At 47.4% G+C, this 5,482-nt stretch overlaps 1 protein-coding gene across 1 annotated transcript in view; it reads right to left on the minus strand.

Annotated features, from left to right (window-relative positions):
* CDK2AP1 (cyclin-dependent kinase 2 associated protein 1) overlaps positions 1-4,756 on the minus strand; it is a 13,344-nt gene extending 8,588 nt beyond the window's left edge. Inside the window, exon 1 of the mRNA XM_009703671.1 lies at positions 4,641-4,756. The gene's annotated coding sequence lies outside the window, so the exon portion shown is untranslated. The remainder of the gene's footprint in view (positions 1-4,640) is intronic.
* Between the last annotated feature and the right edge of the window lie 726 nt (positions 4,757-5,482).

Here is a 5,482-nt window from a genome sequence, read left to right on the forward strand (position 1 = left end):
GTGGCATCTACACAGCTCAACCGCCACCCTGTTTCACCCTCGTGAACAGCAAAGTAAAATCAGGAACAGTTACTCAACTCACCGAGTTACTCATATAGAACTGACGTAGACAAGCCAAGAGCCAACCCCATTGGATATACGTTTCTCTACAACCCCGTACTTTGTAAGGTCCTATAAAACCACATAGGTAAACTCCTGCCGTTTTACAAACTCTTTCTATCCACAAACATGACAGCATATAGTAAGAGATATCTGTAGCCTGGAGTTTATCCAAGGTACATGGTATAGTCCGTGAAATCTCACTGCTTCTACCTCTATTCCACAGTCTCTTCAAGCTGCGGCTGCTTGCAACATAAAGGCTGCTGCCATTTAGATGGCTAGCGGTCACTGGCTCTTTATATAGAGCCCAGTGCTGGAGGTTACTGCCTCTGCTGCACAACTGGAGGATATTCCTCGTCTGCTTCAGATGATGGCAGTTTGGTTCCTGACAGTATGTGGTACGAGACAACCAGGCTGGAATATTTTAACTGAGAGGATATAAATTATTCTGTCCTTAACCAGACAACTTTGCAAGAAAACACATGAGAAATGTTCATGTAAGCTGTTCTGCCAACGTACATTGCGAGGCATCTTCAAGCACAAGGGGAGAGGTAACATCTTCAACCAGCACAGCCACTTCTGCAGCAAGTATCTGAACACAGCCTGCATCACAGTTGTCGTGTTTTGGCTGACTACAAGAATATTTGATTCCTTAGCCCCCTACGCACTTTGGTGTAAGTTCAGCAAGAACTCCTTGACATCCATGGGACCCCACATGCATGTCTACACAAGTAGATCCACTGTATAGCCAAGCCACACACTGAACTCTACAGGAGTTGCCAACCTGGAGTGAAAACAGACAGCCTCTATTTCCCCCAACCTTCCAATAAATTTTTTAATTTAAAACAATGGACCCCGTTCTCATTTGCACAAAACATTCCTTATAGCACTGGCTGTGAAAGTTGTATTTTCACCCATTATTTCCCCCTTAAACAGCCCTTGTGGTAGAAACAGACCTTTCTTTGAATAAAACTATTTCCTTTTAAAAAAATCCAGTGCGCACACACATAAATGTGTTCTCAAGAACTAGGACATTCTTTATCGTAACAGTCAGAGGCCTTGCTCTTTTGATCTGTCACGCTCTGGACCTTTCCTCTAGTATTCCTGTTCTATTTAATCTTTCTGTGTGGATAACGGTCATGTTTTATGTCTCCTCTTCCTACTCCCCTGCCTTTTTTTTTTTTTTCAATCAGAAAAATAAAAGACAGTCACTTGGACTCCCCACAATTCTTATTTTCTATCTTAAGACACAGGCTATTTCTACACTAGCAAGTTATTTGGCATAACAAGGCAAGGATCAAAAGATGAAAGCATCTGGTACATGTACACCACATACACTTGGGGGGGGGGGGGGGGGGGTCAATCAGAAAAATAAAAGACAGTCACTTGGACTCCCCACAATTCTTATTTTCTATCTTAAGACACAGGCTATTTCTACACTAGCAAGTTATTTGGCATAACAAGGCAAGGATCAAAAGATGAAAGCATCTGGTACATGTACACCACATACACTTGGGGGGGGGGGGGGGGGGGCAGATTAAATTTTAGTCCGGTCCCCCAGACTAAGTGTCTGTATCGTGGGTATGGTTCTAAGCTGTCCATTCTTTGCTTTGGACCCCTGAGTTCCCATTACAAGCGATGGAGCATCAGTGTTGCACAACTGGAGCAGAGCTTCTAGTTTACTTTTACCCAAAAGGAATCAAGCTAGCATGAACCAAAACCACACTGCAACTGAACCAACATGTGACGGGTGGGGACAATGAGGAGATTTGCTGATTGTGAAAACTATTCCACTGCTCTGAAGCTGAACACTCAGGTAGACAAAGCCACAAATGCCCGTTTTCTCTATGTCCAAACAAGTCCACTTGAAAATTGCTAATCCTCAAACATGTTTAGCATGCTTCTTTTCAGATCATTTTTAACTTCACATGGACTTCAAGACATCACGGAACCAACAAATTTCAGTTTGAACTGGAGGGGGGAGTGTATTTCCTAGAAATTACCCCGCTCACTAAGGCACAAACACTTTGCTCTCTGCTCTGCCTACAAACAGAGCAGAGAGAGTACTTCTTTCCAGTACTCCCACTCCAAAAGCAACCTCTCAATATGGACAACAATATCAAACATAAGCTGTCTCTGTAAAGGGCGACAAGCAAGCCATTTTCTCATCCAAGTCTGCGCTGCAGTCTTAATAATGTAAGGAACGGCCTAGCATGGTTGGTACCATTTCTCAGGACTGAATTAAACTGGTCTCTCCAGTTGCAAGCTACAGCCCCAGTTAGGGAAATTATTTTCGCTTCACCTCTCAGTGAGAATTTGCACTTTCACCAAGAAACTTCTGGTTGCTGTGAGGTGTGGCAGGCACACTGACAGCCCTGTTGGTCCTTGGCTACAGCAGCACCTGTTGTACAGGTCACCTCTTGTTCATGTGAGGCCAAGACGCAGCTCCTTCCCTTGTCAGAGTCTGCTGGAATTTGTTCTTCCAGATCCTACATACCATAGCTTTTAAGTTTTATTACAGGAACAGCAGTTTTTCTCAAAACCTGACATTTCTGCAAGAATTAGAATAAAACCAAAGGAAAATCCCAAGCTGTTTCTGCTGCCTTCTGTATCTTAAAACTACTTTTCTCTGATCTGTCCATACTCTGAATAAAATAGGAATGCTGGTGAATATCCACAGAGTCAAAAAACACACGGAAACAAGGGGAAAGACAAACTACAGACCAGTTCACAGCTGGTGCAAATCTCTCTAGTTCCTCTTAAGTCAATGGAGATGCTCTACTTCACCTCAGCAGCTGGCCCTCTTACAGAGAAACAGTTAAACAATATGAAACACAAGACAGATGAGGAGGAAACAGTACTTTGCAGGATTCAGTACGATAAGCAAGAGAATACAAACAAATCAAAATATGGCTGTTAGAAAGGGTAACAGAAGTTCCCCGGGGACACCGCAGGGTCAGGTGAGGCTAGGAAGGCAGAGGCACAGTACCGCGAGTCCCTAACAGAGCACCTTTTTACTGCCCAGGCAGAGAAGGTGCTTGTGCAGGAGATTACATGGGGCTCCCCGAGCACAGGCAGTTTGGAACTGACAGCTACACGCAGGGGCCCAATTCCCAAAGCACAGGCCCTCCAAGAACGTGACTGATAATTCGGACAAAACACTGCAAGCCTCGTTGCAGACACCCTGGGCCAAGCATCCGCACTGACCTGGGCAATGGGGAAGAGGAACAGGCACCAAATTCTGCTGTGGCAACGCATTCTCCTTCCCTCAGCCCGGTGTAAGGCAGAGGAGTCAGCACCCGGATGCTTCCAGCATCCTGAGTCACTTGTGGAGGAGCTGCATTTTCCTCACCCGCAGTCATCCTCAGATCTGCCGACAACCCACGGAGCCTTCTGCCCCCTATTTCCTCCCCCCCAAACAGGTCCTCTCCCTCTGGACTTCAGTCCAGGTTTCTGAGTCCCCAAACAAGCTCCTGTGCGAGAACAGAGCACAGTCACCCATCAACTGCAACTGCTTCATCTCACTGATCCACTTACTGAGCACAGTTTAAACATGATTTTGCAGAGCGGCCACTCTCAGCCTAAACTTGAAAGGAGTTAGCTCTGCAGCAAGGACGCAGCTCCAGGAGCTGAGTTGACACTGCCGTTCCAAATACTCCTGCACCACAAGCCCTGCACTGCAGGAAAGCAGCATTACCTCCCAGAGGAAAATCCCTGTGAGATCCACAGCTGCCCAGAGCCCTCCGTCGGCCGAGACCAAAATATTCAGCATTCATACAGAGAAGCTTCTGCAGGGCTGATTTCAGGCCAAAAGGGACAGATTTCCTGTTTTCGTCTCCTCTGCAGGACGGGGCGGGGGGTGGTCCTTCACCCCAGGTTTGGAAGCAAACCTGGGATGTATCCTCCTGGCTGGGGGGGCATTTAATTTAAGCACAATAGAGAAGCAATCTCCTTCAACTCAGAATTAAGCTCCAGAAAGGAGGGGGCCATTTGCAGTCATATCACTCTGAATGCGATATGTGCAACTGCAAGGACTGCTTTGTCTAACTCCCTTGGCCTTAGGCCACGGTGCTGGCAATACCACTAGCTAGAGGAAGAGCTGGTGCGTGAGGATAATGGCAGAAGACAGGGAGGGAAGAGAGAGCCCATTTTGGATTCAGAGGAGGACGTTCTTTCATTGAAAAGATTCTGGGGGTGTTGAGGATGATCCGAACTCAGAAGAGAGGACAACTTAGACAGGAATAGTTCCAGCATCACAGCAAACTGCTGCTAACTTGCGATTATGAGGAAAAAAAGGGGGAGGGGGGGGGAGATAAAACTGCGTGGAAGAATCCAAAACCCTGATTGCAGCCGGAATGTTAGAAAGCACGCAGACACGGCTGCAAGATGACTGGAGACAGAAACTTCACCACTCAGCTCGCATTGTAAGCGGCACATCTGACCCGGGATTTTGCGGTCCTCACTCGCGGAGCAGCCAGACTCGGATCCCCCCCATAGCATGACCTAATCCCCACCCCTCACCCACCATCGCAAAATACCACCTTTGTTTTCCCTGCAATTTTACGGCTGTTCCGGAGAGCAAGGCACAGGTTCTCGTGGGAGCCAACAGGAGAATGGTTTCCCTTGCCGGGCTTTGTTTTGTTTCTTTTTTTTCTCCGCTGACACTTCTGCTTTTTGTCAAAAATCCTTAGCACATCCCCTGCTTCCTGACCCCTTTGCAGAGCAGCGCTTGGGCCCACGGTCCTCCCTGCACACAACCCAGGCACACCGAGCCTTTACGTGCTCGCAGCCCCACTGAGCTCAGCTCCACAGAGGATCCAAGTGTCTGAGGCACAGGGACCTCGGTTCATCCACCAGCTGGTGACGATTCCTTGCAGTAAAATAAGATTGCTGCTCTCCTGGTAGCTAGAACAGAGGTGCATCTTGTTGATCCTTTTCGTTCATCAGTCTCCTAGGATTACAACCACGAATAGCACTATAAAAATCACCCAGGCAGATTTCCCTCCCTCCTAAACCCAACTGCAAAACTTTCTCTTCTTAAAAAAAGAAAAAAAAAATCAGCCCGATTTCTGGCTGCGGATGGTCTGATGCCAGCCCTGCAGGCTGGGGCTGCAGGGAAGGGAGACGGGAATATTATTTCTAAGTCAGAACCAACTTCTCCATTTTGGTTCTGTCCAATACGAGCTGACACGCACAGATCAGCGAGATCCCCCCCAAATATCCCACGGCGAAGGAATTGCTGCTGCGGCTTTGTTCAGACTGCACCGATCTACACACAGTCCCCGCGATGGAGACCCACTTTTACAGCAAACACCTCAGCTCAGGAAAAAACACTCGCCTGCTGTCACCTTCGGAAATTAGGGAGGGGAAAAAAAAGGGGGGG

The sequence above is a fragment of the Cariama cristata genome, unplaced genomic scaffold (assembly GCF_000690535.1).
Source record: "Cariama cristata isolate BGI_N322 unplaced genomic scaffold, ASM69053v1 scaffold37777, whole genome shotgun sequence".
Taxonomy (NCBI): domain Eukaryota; kingdom Metazoa; phylum Chordata; class Aves; order Cariamiformes; family Cariamidae; genus Cariama; species Cariama cristata.